The sequence below is a fragment of the Photinus pyralis genome, unplaced genomic scaffold, assembly GCF_008802855.1.
Source record: "Photinus pyralis isolate 1611_PpyrPB1 unplaced genomic scaffold, Ppyr1.3 Ppyr1.4_LG7, whole genome shotgun sequence".
Lineage (NCBI taxonomy): Eukaryota > Metazoa > Arthropoda > Insecta > Coleoptera > Lampyridae > Photinus > Photinus pyralis.
In genome coordinates this window covers 2259984-2276017 of record NW_022170738.1, presented here as the reverse complement: position 1 = coordinate 2276017, position 16034 = coordinate 2259984, and positions in this window count along the sequence as shown.

Sequence of the window (16034 nt, the reverse complement as noted above, 5' to 3'; positions counted from 1 at the left end):
ACGAGATATTCGAATTATTTAATCTTTGTTTTAACTAATTGGGAATATCTCGAGATATGGAAATTATCAAAAGTTGGTCCAATTTACAAAAACAGGGATAAAAACAACATAAATTATCGACCCATATCACTTCTACATATCGTTTCCAAAATATTTGAAAAAATTCTGTACTGGAAAATATTTCCCCATATTAAAGCATAAAATGGAAATGAGAAACATAGATTTTTCCCACGGTCAACCTGTACGAACTTAATCATCTTTACTCAAGACCTGCCAAATACGTTGGATAGAAATAAACAAATTGGCGTAATATATACTGATTTCATTGAAAGTAAATTAATGCCAGAGTACTCTCGTAAATGACATTTTTCAGTTGTTTGCGCAAAGGCAACTACGCTATTTGTAGAGCTACAAGAGACTTTGAAAGGGAAAATTGTTCAGTATACTATTCTGTGTAACTTCACCCATTTAAGCGACTTTGTATTTCCTTAGTGAAAATGAAATAATTTGCATTTGGGTCAGCACATTACCCAGGTTAACTCTGGAATAAAATTTAATGTCCCCTTTCGTGTAAGATTAGGTAAATGAGGTTTCTATTAGCGACAGGATTACTTTTCGTATAACGTATACTATTTTATTCCTTGCTCATTTATACATATTAAATGTAAATTAGTTATGGAAGTATTATCTAGAATTAATCTGCCTCAAATTTCTAAAATTGCCGCGATATCTTTTGTTTTACACTGCAATCCCTTATACAGAGTGGCCCAACGAGAAGTATACAGAGGGCTTTTAGGGTATTAAATTTAGAAATTTCGAAAAATCCTCGAACACGTCAATTTTGTATTCGAGGGGGACAACTTTTGGAATACAAATCACGAACCCAAGTCTTCACCCCTCTACGTAGGGAGCTTTACCCCTAAAATTTTAAATGGAATCCTATGGCAAATGGCACATTATTTGAAAGCCAATTTAATCGTGATTACTAATCTGTTTTGCTTTTTAAATTCTATTGATTCGTTTCGGAGATATTCGCATTTGAAATGGTTTTTTCTAAAAAAACCAAAACAAATGCGATCTAAGTCACTTTGTATTAAAAAAGGTTTAAATTGTGCAAAAAATAACAAATAACTTATTAAACAGACAACATTTATTTCAATAAATGCTCGAATTGCCTTCCGCCTGCTTCCATGCAATAATAAAGATTTGCTTCAAAACGCTGCCGTACATGTTGCAAGATTTCAGGGGTAATCCCTCGAAATTGTTGAGTTATATCATAGTGTATTCTATTCTTACACTATGGTTATACGTGCTCGCAACCCTTGTAATGTTCCGGGCGGAGTAGCATAAACTTTATTCTTTAAATATCCTCACAAGAAGTAATCTAAAGGACTTAAATCAGGGGAAAGAAATCATTTCAAATGCGAATATCTCCGAAACGAATCAATACAATTTAAAAAGCAAAGCAGATTAGTATAATCACGATTAAATTGGCTTTCAAATAATGTGCCATTTGCCATAGGATTCCATTTAAAATTTTAGGGGTTAAGCTCCCTACGTAGAGGGGTGAAGACTTGGGTTCGTGATTTGTTTTCCAAAAGTTGTCCCCCTCGAATACAAAATTGACGTGTTCGAGGATTTTTCAAAATTTATAAATTTAATACCCTAAAAGCCCTCTGTATACTTGTCGTTGGACCACTCTGTATATTCACATATGTGATAACTGCTTGACTCTCGAACTAGCACAATTGACTTTTAGTACGAAGAATTTAAATCTCTTGGGACACTATCAAAACTTTCTTCTACAACCTTTACAATCACAAAGACTGACTGTCTTTCAAAAAAAAACCTTTCCAAACACCAAAAGGCAAAGTTTAACGGTTTCTACGCTTATTTAACGATTCTTTCCTTCTACCACTTTCCGACGCTGCTTCTTTAATAGCCAATCAAGCCTACTAAAAAGGACAACTGCCAATCTCAACTACGATATGACTCTTCGACACCTGGCGGCTTATCTTGAATTTAATAAGCTTTTAAGAAACGATAACTAACTCATTATCACAAATAATTGGTAGCTATCCATCTTTATAACGACTCAAAACGGGGTGATAGTGAATAAGTAGATTAATAAAAGACACTAAACCTTCTCCATACTTCTTTTTATTATTTCCGGCATTAGGTGACAGCGACTATAGTTTCGACCCGAAGGTCATTATCAAGCTGAAATATTAATATTTGAAACGCCTTAGGTAACATACCTTAAATTTACGAGATCATGTAAAGGTGGTTGAAAAGTTACAATTTAAAAGGGTACATTTTGGTTATCCGTATGCTGTAAAACATGTGTTAGAAACGAGTCTAGAATGTAGTTATACTTACAGGGACAATTACTAATTTATGACATGGGAAACAATTTTAACAATTTAAAGTGTGAAATGTTCTAAACTAAATACGACAGGTTAAGTAACTGAAGGGAAGGGGCAAAAGCGGGAAAATTGAAAAATTTGAAAAATAAAAAGGAATAAAAAGGGGCCGGATTGGTTATGGGACGAAGAGAGAGGAAAAGTGAAAGAATGTAACTTAGCTTGCATTAGGCTATTGTTTAAAAAAAAAATACTTAAATTTAATGGGCCAAGATACCCTGTCTCTACTGAAGGTAGTTCCGACGACGGCGTCCCTAATCTTTTTAACGTAACTTCACTGAACAATAAAGCAAACAAAACATATAATTCTAATACAAAACAACAACTCAAATGATATGATCGAAATTGTGTTCAATATAAATCAGAGATCACATTTAACCTTAAAAATGCACATGATAATATTTTAAACTGAAAATTACTACCCTGGACTCTTCACGAACATTTCTAACAAACGACTACCATAAGAAACCCCATACGTACACTGTCATTAATTTCTAATCATAAAATCAGAATTGTTCTACCTTCCACAATATTCGTATTTATTCTTTAAGTGATTGATAGTACGTCTAACGAAGTAATTCGACGAATCATGCATTTTCGATGACCACAATATAAAAAATCCTTGTGTGCACCAAGTTAAAATGGGAAGAGAAGTTCGATGCCAATGAAATACATTTGTCATTTCTTAATTACCTAATCCTGGTTTTCTGACGTAAGCAAAATCGTGAAAACCTAGCTGATTTAGCTGTATTGTGCGTATGACTTATTCTACATTTCAAATTATAAGTATCTTCATACTTTATCTACTCCGAAAGTACCTACCTAGGGTAGTTTTAATTAAACTACTCTTGAAACTAAACTAGCGCTATGTAACAATGTAGCTTGTTAATAACTTCAGCAGCAGCGCCTATTTTTTAATTGAGAAAAAGGGGTGCAAGTACAGGTCCTCGTGGAAGAGTTTTTTTTCTCACAGGAACTACTAGAGTTGCGATGGCGATTGCATTAGTTTACGAAGTTGATGGCAATGTCAAGTAATGTACATGAGCAAAGTTTATACTTTGATGAGTGTCAACATCTCGTTAAAATTTCGCTCAACGTTAATCTGCAGGAATCCTTACGTGGCTTTCTTGGAAAACGTCATCTAATTTTAATGAAGTAATCAGCGAATTTATACAAAATTCATTTGCACGGTCTAGAAAAAAAATGTGCTCCTATTAAACTTCTGCATTTAGTACTAAATTCGGAATTTACGGAAATAATTTTGTTTGAAAATTACTTTTTGTTTGTCCATAATTACTGCACCCAGGTGAAGTTGTTTAATTTAAAGTTCGATAGTACAACAAACGCAAATGAACAATTAAACTTAATTTCAGTCTTTGGCATTTCTAATCCACACCGTTGTATTCTTTACAATGGTTTTACGTTGATTAAACAAGCAAGTCAGTAAACAGATTATGTTCATATTTTTAGCAATTTCAATCAAATTTAAAACCCAGCAACCCGTCAGAAAGTTCCGTATAAGAAGCGTTTATTGTAGACTACTAAAACCATACGTAAAAAACCCAATCTTCTTCTTTATTGCCATTTAAAGGAGCCATCAATGAATTGTTTTAACATTTTGTCAACACACCTACACCAAAATGTGAAAGAATTTAATAAGCCTTTTTTCTGACTTAAATAATAAACAATTTTACTTTTTTCCAGTCAATATAAAAATATGAAGTTGAAGACCGGCCGAAACGTTGTAGTGAAGATGTGTGGGCATCATCTTGAAGAGCCTATGAGGAAGTGTTATTTGTTGTTTGATATATTTTCAAACAGGGCCCGAAAAAAATAAATCGAATATGGTTAATTTCGGTTTTTTCGAATATCTACGGAACTGACCGAAATTTCCGAATTTTTACAACCCCATTTTACTAAATCCTAAACACGCAACTTTTTTCTAATTTAACCGACTGTGTATTTCATATGGTTATCGACCTCATATTGTCATATTCTGTAGGAATATTATGTGTCCATTATACATGTTTATTTATGCACAATTGTTAAAGTTCGCAGGAACTAACACTAATAAGGAGAAACTAAGTTAAAACTGTTTTAAATAGATTGATTTTTAACAGTTCATTATTATTCATAACTTACCTGTATTCACACGATATAATGGGAGCCCGCTAGCGTATTTTTTTTTAAATTTTTGATATGTCGTTAAATTGGATGTACAGTTTGGTACTATAGTCTTCTGTATATTTTTCCTCGTGTGGGGGCAGGCAGTAGAAATTCTACCACTGAGGCACTGCGTGTCGTAGGAGGCGACTAAACAACGGTCAGTCGGCCATATCACGAAGTGTTTAGGTGAAATCAATGTATAACATTAGGGCGACTTGTACTCTTCTTCATTGGCTGCATATGTGAGGTGGCTTCCCTAGGTACAGCTTCTCGATACAGTATCGGATGTGGGCTCTTTCCACGGTACTGTAGGTCATTTTTCATCCTTCAAATAAGCCCGGAAAGCCAGTTTTACAATCGCTTCACGTCTAGGTCATCTATTTCTATTCGCGACTCCCTCGAATCGACGTTCTGTTCTCCGCTGCATATTGTTTCAAAGATTTGCAGATTTTATGAAGAGCAGGCATTGCTAAAATCCATTTAAACGAACACTATCAGTGAATCCTCGAGTTATAAGTAATACCACATCGCATACGATTTTTGTTCTATCACCATATTCGACCAAGTTATCGATCAATATTTGTCTGTCCTTCTTATTGCAAAGTAGCCATCTTCCACGAATACGGTATTTGTCGATTTAATCTCCATGTGAGTCTGTAGATTTAGGTATCCTGAAGATACATATCATATGCTTTGGCGCATGGCATAATAAGAGTAAGGCTATGCTGTGGCGTACACCAAGGGGCCACTGGTGTGAAAGAAATGGAAGCATTTTTTTGTACAACTTTTAGGTGATCGCTCCAGTTACTTTCCCTTTCTGTTTGTATACATTTTTTCACCAACGTAACCATGTAGAGGTATTACATCCACAATATCGCCATCCCAACTTTAGGGCTTCAATCATAATATTTTTCCATCACCTTCCATTCAGAGATTTTCAAATGTTTTCATACTTTGGTCTGTTGATGTTACCATGACTTTTGCAATTTGCTCGACTGAAACAATTGCGGTAGCTGGTGTCGAGCACACAATGCCTCTCATAGTATGGAATGTAGTCATCTAGCGTACTAATCTTAAAATCCGCTTTATCGAATACGAATTGGCAAAATGCTCCTCGTGTGAGCTACAACAAAATGTGATAGGTACTCTTTTTTATAGGTAATTTTGTAAATTATATTTTTCATTTTAAACATTTTTTCGTATCAGTAATAGCCGAGATATGGGCAAAAAATGAAAAACGGTACTCTGTTTTCAAGATGGCGGCTCGAACACAACAGATTATCTGTTCAATAAACATCCACAATAAACATGTATCCCAAAATTCAGAACGTTACCGATTAATGTTATTATTTGCCCAAAATTGGGCTAATTTGACTGGACTAGTAACTTTGAACCTATTTGGCGTTTTCATAGTACGCTAATAATAATTTATGTTTGGAGAGCATAACGCGAGTTCAATTCAGAGACTATAAACAAAGAAGTTTCTTACCCGCACAGTTTAATACGACGCGAGGGACTCACATCCAGAGAATTACGGTTGTAATCCTGTTGAAGATCCAATTTTTCCACCAAACCATCATTTAAAAGAGCGCTATATGTAAGTTACTGTAATGATTTTGATTTGTATAAAAATAGTGATTGGTTCTTTTTAAGGAACTGCGTAAATATTTTTTGTTAGAATTAGTAATCAAGAAAAAAAATCCTAAAGATACCGATCGGTGTAAATCGGCTGGTTGGAGCCGATTTTCTGTGTTTGATTTTCTTTGTCATTTGAGATTTTGTAGTCATTTTCAATGAAAATATTCTTTTAAACACTAAAAACTAAGCATAATTTAATTTACTTATATTGAAAACAATAAACTTTCCCGAAAAGTCTAGAAGTCATATGATATTTTACAGAAAGAATGAGTCCTACCTGCTCTCATTCCTTATTGCCGATGACTAGTCCTCTATCAACTTGGTGGCGCCTAGACATCGCGTTAGAAAATTCACTGCACTATTCTCCCCATTGATTACTAGGTTAGTTTTTTTTAAATTGTTAATTGTGAATTATTTTAAGGGTTGTTATTGTATATGTATGAAATCTAAGGAACGCATAAATATTAAATAAGGAACCATTTAAACGACACCAGCGTAAGAAATAAGTTTATCTGGACAAATGTGTTGTGTAAAAGCTGTTATCAGAAAAATTAATTGACCAGGTTTGATTAAAGGACACCTGCATTGATAAGCGCGACACATATGGGCATTAATTTGGCGACGTAACCAGTTTTATTAGAATATACCTAATTTTGATACGTAGAGTATGCCTAATGCTTACTGGTATTTGGAGAAAGTAAATAAACTACCTAATATTCAACTACTACACTTGGACTAAGGACTCCAACTAAGATTCCACATCGTTATTTACCACCTATTTTGTTCGGGAAACGTCACAATTCATTATCCCGACCTACAAGACGCAAATGTTTTGTTATTTATGCTTTTTCGCATAAATGTAAAATATACATAATGTGCTTATATGGAAAAAACTATAATGAATTGAAGGCAATTGTCTATTTTCAAGCGACATACCACCAGAATGAAATCCGAGTTAGGTACATAAATCATTTACAATTACACTTCTCACTTTTGCTTGTTGGTTGTAATAGCTAATTGTTAACTTCAGCGTTCGTTACTTTGATAACTAAATGTTTGCGCCATTATCCAGTCAAATAAATTTCAAAACAGAAGTTTAACTTAAAAGGTGTTTTACGTTATCATCACTTTTATGCAACGAAACCATTCATTTTGCACCTATCGTTAAATTACATCTCCTGCTCGCTCTTTAACCTCCATTCATTTTATAAAACGTTGGGAAAATGATGGGAAAACATTTAAAATTCCCTTTTCGAAGGCTTCCACCACGGTATCAATGGCCTCATCGTAAAATATGAATAGAAGCTCTAATACAGCTATCAAGATTACTGGAAGGACACTTAAAAAATTGAAAAAAATCAATAGTAAAGCTTAATCTTCGACGACATTTTTCTCCCTATTTTTTGTGTAGTGACATAAAGAATATTACTTTTGGTATATTGCATTATAGATGTCTACGTAACTTTGATACCAAAGATGTGGTTGCTTTTCAGTTTGTAATTTGAACAAATAGCATTTGCGTTTAAATATACAAGCAAAATCACAGAAACCGATTGTTCTTTTTTCGGACTGTTTAGTATTCATGAAATACCTGACGCACAATGCGTGTGTAAACTGGAAAGGTGTCAAAATAGTAACAGCAGAGCCAACCTTTATTTGAATACTGCAATGTTGGAGATTTTGGTATGAGCAACAGCTGCCACAGTTTCTTATTATTTTGTAATGAAATTTAACTAATATAATACCCTGAAATAGTGCTTTATATAATTAGAAAGGTCATAGTGTAAGAATAGACTTGCTGGTCTTAGGCGAGCTCATGGAGAGAATGCGAGAAAATATTGAAGTACGAGACCCCTTTGTGACCGAGTACCTTAATTTCCGAGTAATGAATTTTTAGCTATTATCTACTAGAATTTTGAAAAAAAATTACATCTAAAAGAGCATCAAAGTATGAGCTAAACTATGTCAGAGACCAGGAAAGTTGCACTATTACATTTATCCAATTCGCAACTGATTCTTAATCAGTTATACTGGTGCAATACCTGTTGGTTTGTTGATTTCGGTAAATTTAATATGACATTGGTTTGAAATTGATAACCGTTTATATGCGTCCGCATCTATTGATCTTTTATTAAAGCACGTTAAAACTTTTGGAACGTTTTATATTCTATTGTGTAATTTCTACAGTGTTTGCAACACTTTCTGGTGGCACGTTTATTTATCATTGTCGTGTCACAGCTTGCATTTTATGCACTAAATGCGAAGGCAGTTTTTTAGTATAACTCGTCCCTAGCACTTTGATGAATATAGGTACTGTGAAGTATTTTTTATCCCATTGGATTGCTGGATTTTGTTCAAAATCAGGAAACATTTTTGACTCGGGTAGTTACAAAATTAAATATCAAAATCTATGGGATTGGTTTCGTAACAAAATAAAATTGCAATATCCTAGGTGATCACCTTTACAGCCAAATTGACTCCTTTCCGTTAACTCTGTTGGAAGTTCAATAACCTTACTATAGTAAGGTACATTTGTACTTTTAAATGGGAAGGCTCTTGTAAAAAACTCTAAAGCTATAAACAGTAAATAATCTGACTAACTAAAAATTTAACCTTCCCAGTTAAGTCCCACTAAAGCATACACACTTTATTGGCTAATTAAAAATTGACAAATGGTCGTAGTGTCTTATGTCCCTTCTTTTGAAATTTAATGGAAGCCAAATGAGCTATTTAAAAGAAAATTGAAATTATTGTGGCCTTAAGCTACCAAATTTGCGATGAATAAAAAACATAGAACTTGTCTGAAGACAAGGTCCCCCTAGGACCTAGGTCGAAGTTTATACTCGTGTTTATGTCAAGTAAGTCCACAAAGATCATCTGACTTACGTTCCGCGCAGATTGTAAAGAATTCCTTACTGAATTTAAAACTTCCTCGGCTTCTCTGATGTCAAGGTGGTTTTGGTTGATAATGAATTGGTAATAGAAATTAATCAACTGTAGCGCGATCGAAACAAAATCATGTTAATTTCTAGGAGTTTTGTATTCTTTGGTTTGTGCGATTGTAGAGCGAAATTAATTTGTCTTCGTTTAATTTACTACAGTGAAAACCACTTGTATGCCGCTCTTCTGAGATACTGCCATAACCCGAATGCGAGTACGATATCGTGTATTTTCCAATTCGAAATTAACAATGCGGGTACGGCAATGCACTTCGTTTATTTTTAGAGTTCCGTGTTTTATCTTGGTCATCCATAACAATATTTTCAACAGAACTGTGCGGTCACGATTTACTTTATTAAAGCGCTTTCGAAAGTAACTGCAGTTATCACGTTTTAGAAAGTGTTTCCTTAGGTTATTCCGTAAATTACAATGTCCGTACACTATGCGTGTAAGACCTTTAGTCCTTTAACTTCGCGATCTCGTTTGAGGACGAGTTACATGGTATAACAACTGCTTAGCAAAACATAACGGATCCAACGCAAATGTCGGGAGCTCGTCCCCGTTTCAGCTAATCCGAAAGCCCCGATTCTTATCTACTATGCAGTTTCATCTCTGCACAAGGAAACCACCAAAGCCAGACGTTTCTCTGTTATCTTGGCAAACACCGTCGCATTCTAAATGAGCACGTTTTCGCTAATAAAAGGACTCGTGCCTGCTATCCGTATGAAGCGGTACATATGCACTTTTGTCCATATACAGGGTGTTACCTATAAGTAAAGTAAAGCAAAGTAAAAAAAATGGGTTGTAGAGGGGATCAAAACAAGGTCAAATGTGTTTAGTTTGGGACCCACCCTCAAAAAAGTGGTGAAATTTGCATTTCTTCTTTAATTTTTGTCTCAGCAACCATAAGAGTTACAAAGACTGGTAGCTCGTCTTTGAATATGTTTAGGGGTATGCCCTTTCCGATTTTTCAAAATTCTTCACACGAAAAAAATTCTGATTTCGACGAAATTTAGTACCTAGGAGTTTTTGAACATGAAAAAATTCCACTGCAATTATTAATTATACGTACTTATTTTTTTGTAACATCCTGTATGAAATTAGATACTACTGTTTTCCCAATCGCAGAATATTCATTATGTATTTTTAACTATTCCGTAAAGTTAACTTAGGTGACACTTCGGTTAATGGCTCTCGTTCTACCACCAAAGTTGCTTTGAAATTTTTTTTTTTGGGTTGGATCCATCGTTCCTCGAAATGGGGGGGTTGAAATATATTGTGTGATCAAAACTCTCTAAACCTTCCCCATATAGTTTTATTCGTTGAAGTTGAAGTAAAGTTGCTTTGAAATTGATCCTAAACGCAGCAATGTGTTTCGGACTCTTGGGGACATATTCCCCTATGTTCACGTTGGGCTGGACAATGAAACTCCCACAAATCCGATTTGAACACTAGGGCGTTAATCTTTTTATTTACTTTTACTATATACATCGTTTATCTTAAAATGACAAATCCACAAAGTTTAAAATTGCATGGAATTTTTCAGAAAATATCAATTTTACAATATCAATTTTACAGTTTCGACCCGGGCCCCACGGGGCACCGTGGTTGCACACAATAAAAGCTTGAAAATCACTGATCGAAGGAAAGGTTTTGACTTGTCTTCACTCCAGACACGTTTAGACATATTTTCAGTGAAACTGACGTGTGTAACGGTAGCTTTCCATTTGGAATTATATGTTTTCGAATTTTTATAAAGTTGAAATTTTAAAGATTTTTTATGAGCACACAGGGTAATGGAAGTATTGGCTTCATACATTTTAAATTTAAATTTGTATGGAACTCGTAGTTAATTATGATATTTTCTTTCTGCGTATTTAAATTCTATATCGTGTTGAACTTATGAGTTACGGAAATCGCTGGCTTCAACCTGTCGGCGATAATTCCTATCTTTATTACCTTAACGTTTTCTAAAACCGCAGAATCAGGATTAGGTCATTCCTGTATTTTAAGAATGCAATTCGGCAAAATATTCAGTGGGTGGCGTTTCAAGGAACAGTCTAATGCTAGGGCTACACTTGCAGCTTTGGAGCGTGATCTGGGCGTCAATTCCTGGCTCGACACGTTTCGCGCTAGAAATATTGAAAGCTATTATACACATTCCTATCGAGTCTGTCGTTCGCTCGGTCGCTGTGATTGTGTTGCATGATAATGAGTTAAAAAAAAATAATTGTGGCCATCGTTTTTTTTTGCAAATAGCTGAGCAAATAGAATTACAAAGTAACAGAAGAAGAGAATATGGAGAAAAAGGTGGTGTTTAAAGAGAGGTGAGTCCAGCTAAAAGCATATTTTTTTGCATTTAAAAGCTTTTAATTTGCAGAAAAATGTAGGTACTACGTACTTGTTAATTAATAATTAAGCATGTAAGAATCTCTAACTTTAACTGGAATTTTAAAATAGAAATAACGAATGCGTACGCGCTTTTTAACTGGGTAAACGAAAGTTTTTTAAGAGGTCCATTTATGTTAGACCCTCGTTATTACTAACATGCATAAAGTACTCTTCTTCCGAGTAAACCCATTTTTTTAAACAAAACCGAGTCGTTAGCTAATGATATTAAACACGTAAACTAATAATTTATGATGTGGAGCATAAGCACTGAAGCAATAAAGGCGAAAAATTTACGTTTCTAGCATGCCTGATTGTTTATGTGGTTCTTAAGGAATGGATATTTAAGTTGTAAAGAAAGCCTTGGGAGTGGAGTCAAGCATAATATGTAAAAATGTGCAGTTGGAAGCATTTTTGTTAATTATATTTAGTGCGAATCCACAATAGGAATAATTCACTATAAGGTAAATTCTTTTCAATTAATATTAATTAATTGAATTTGCAATCAAAAATGAGTTGCTGTCGAGTTACCTTTGGAATTTTTGTTTATATGGGAAATCGTACTTAACTTGAACTTCCAAAGGCGACTCGACAGCAACTCATTTTTGATCGCCCGTTATAATATTTGCAAGCATCTATAATGCTATATAAATCTGCGCGTGATCTGATATGAATAAATGTAACAGATGGGGGCGTTACGAGGGACACACATAATAAATTAAAGTTACGAACTACAGATTGGTGTATGTACTTTATTAATGAGCTAATATCGAGTTCATAATGTTGCGGTGTCTGTCCGCCTGTCTGTTCGTTAGCACGATGGACCGATTACGTTGAAATTTTGCAGGTGGATTCTTTATCAAATTTGTAGATCAGAGTTCGTGAATTGGCAACGTAGGCTAAAAATAAGAAAGGCTCTTTTAACATCCCCGTTAGTTATGAACCGAATTGCATGAAATTCAAAATGAACATAGCTTTAGTCATATAATACGCCACGCAAGATATAGCGGTACCCAGGAGATCGTTTGTTGTATTTGTTTAATTTATGATTAATGAACATATTAAGCAGCCTTGGGCTATAATTATTTGTAATTGCTAGTAAATTATATTAACTTAGCTGAAAGGATTAATTAATTCATTTTATTCTCCTCATATAATATATTGATACATTTTTTTTTATTAAAGTGTTTCAAAGAGTAACTTACACTGGTTTTAAGTAGGTTTTAAATTGGTTACTACGGATGACAGTATGGTCAAATGGTGCCTTAATTGGTAGTTCTGTGAGAAGCAGACCTAGGCTGAACTACGCCTCTTATAATAAAGGTATTATTATTCTATCAATAAAACTAGTAGACGACGCGACGACCTCTAACATTGTAACTTAAAATACCACAACACACAACATAAAATCTCACTATCATGTAGGAAGTCTAAGTCTGTGAGAAGGTGAGTGGTATCAGGGTAATTATACCTGTCTCACTATAGTACCTACTATGCCAAACTATATTCCCGCAGCAAGGACGCACATTAGTTTTGAAATACAAACAATTTCAACACGAATCCACAGGTGACATTTTTCGAATGCGGGTGTGGTGGTAACAAAAATTGAAGTTCTTTTGTTATATTCGCTATAGAAATAATCCCTTTTCTGCATCTGATATTTTCAACTTGAGATAGAGGGCAAAGAAAAATTTTCAAGGGATTTCCTTTCAGTGTCACAGAAGTGTTTATAATCATTTCCGCACAACGAATCCTTTTCAATCGTTAGTATCTAAATCGAATAAAGCAAATACGGCGATTCCAACTAAGCACGATGGTTTATTATTGGGTGTATCAGCGCTGAAAACTTTCAGAAATTAAATTTTTAATTGAAGGAATTGATGGAATATGATTATTAAAATATAAAGCTCAACCGAATATGCTTTGAGAAACAAGCGGGTGCGATTGACGAGGACTTTAATGGGGACAAATATTTACTTCTATCCCAGAAGTACAATTTTATTTTGAAGAAAATTTTAATTTGGTTGCAATGGGCTGGTAGGTAATCCTCGAATCCCGTCAAGTGTAAAGTGTACGCATCTGTGTTTAATTCGAACTAATTTAAGTTTAAACAAGTTAATATTAAGAAGATTAGTTTGAATGACACGTATACGCATGTGTTAGGAGGTGTTTTCTTTCAGTGTTTACTAGAGGCTTTTGGTGTAAAAGCATGAAAGTGAACGAGGCTCTTTCGAAAGTGTCCTCTTTGTCAGATACAGGTAAGCACAATATCATACTGCAGTGGATTAATTCTCTGGTACAATCATTTTCTATGCCATAGCTTTTAATTGTGTCAGTGTGATAACACTCGCCCTTTTCTAAACGTATGAAATTGACGCAAACCCTGACGTTTCTCGTTCGGATCTTATCCGGAAAATATAACTTATTTTGGATCAAACCAATTCTTTCGCCCTTATTTCTACTTTAGTAGTAAAGGTACAGAATCTCCAGATCGCCATCGGTTATCATGATCCACATCCGAACCAACGTCTTTAAGCATTTTTGTAATTTGTATGCAATATAATTAATGACTAATTCTGTTTTGAGGTTTTACCGTTAATGAAGACTTGAAGAAGTTGAGTTGCGAAAAGAGGGAGGGATAAAGAGCAAAGTTCGGCAAGAAATAATTAAGACGAATAATAAGGAACCGAACGAACAAGTCAACGAGCTATTTTTTTGATTTTAATATGTAACGAAACCTTGTAATTACCATTAAAAATTGCGCCCCTTGGCCATGCAGAAATAGGTACTTACGCGACTGGTCACAAATTTAAAGTAGGTGCGTAGATTGGTAGCAAAGTTTTCATAATTATGGGTACGATAAAAAACTTGTAACGATTTATTTTCTTCATTATGAACAGCCCGTTATTAATGTTCACGTTTTTATTTCTTGTCGGGGAACCCCCGTAACATCTAAGGCTTTTTGATAAGGAGATCCCCCTATCGATCTTATTTTTCGTTTGGCACGCTTTGTGAAAGCTGCTAATGGTGTGTTAAAATTGTTCCTTAAAGTGGATTGTATATTAAATTAGAAGATTTTCAATATCTGACGATTCACCTGTAATTTTTGAAGATTTGATTATATTTCAAATAACACTTATTTAGTTTATGAGGAATTAACTGGGAAATTGCACAGATGTGGTAAAAAACCTGCCATTTTGATTACTGGCGTTATCTTGGTGCATTCTCTTTGGACTTAGAATGTAATCCGACCGTTGGGCCGACGTAGCTACATCAATTTATTTGTCTATCATTACTCGTTATTAATTGATGTCCACACCCCTTCGTGGATTAGATTGGGGTTTTTTGGTTATCCATTTTCCAGATATCACTGCTGACAAATACCAGTCCTAGTTCGAGGGCATACCAACTACAGAAGCAATTAGGAATAGTACCTGTTTGCTCTTATCAGTTAGATTATTAGATAGCGGTCATCTTGTCGAGCTGCCATGAAGTCAACCTTGATTTCACCTGCTATAAGGACGCCTGAGGATTAGATAAGAATTCACAGGATTTAACCGAGGTATATAACGCGTTCCCCTCGGGCCGATTAATACGTTGTTGGACTGCACTCAAAAAAATTTCCGGAAAGAATCAATGCACTTGTGAGATTACTAGTGAAAATTAGAACGCTTCCATTTTAAATTATTGCAAATGAATGGCCCTACTACAAAATAACTTCAGAATTTTAATGTAAACTTGAGCCTGTAGATACTCCCACTTTGTCACCAGTTCATTTACAAAGCGTTTCTTAAAGGCGCGCTCTTACACACGGAATTGATAAAAATAAATAGCGGCGACGTTTTCGCCAATACGCCGAATAACCACTTTTTTCTCACTCCAGTAGTACGTGCTTACTCTTTTAAAGGCTAACCTCGTCTGCTGTCTAAAAATCCCGCTTACACAGTCCCTCTCCCCGCTTATCTTAAAAGATAAATCCCAGACACGCTTTATTGAAAATACTCATCCCACTATCGCCTTTTATTTCCGGACATACTTTTGTTTCTGTTCACTATAAAGCGGTATATGTGTAAATATTCCTACGCTTATCAAAAGATAAATTCAAAAAATCCTCCAGACATTGTCTTTTTCCCGTAAATGTTTACTCTGTCAATATATAAAAGTCCTTACTTCTGAATATGTCATTGCACAAGTGTTTTTAATTCCAAAATTATTTTACGGGTTTTACGTGTGCGTTTCAATCTTGCTGTAACTTTGTGTAGCAAGTTCTCTGCAAATTTGAAGGTCGCACGCGCACATTCCACGAACACGTAGTAATTTTGCTTTCTCGCGAGCTTCACGAAATAAATTCGCTTACTATGGAAGCAGTTGAGAAAACTTTGTTAAAACTTTATGTACTACCTACTTCCCATTATATATAGTCGATTCAGTTTGCCGGAAGTAAGGAGTCTATAATTTAGGATATTAACAATTCAAATG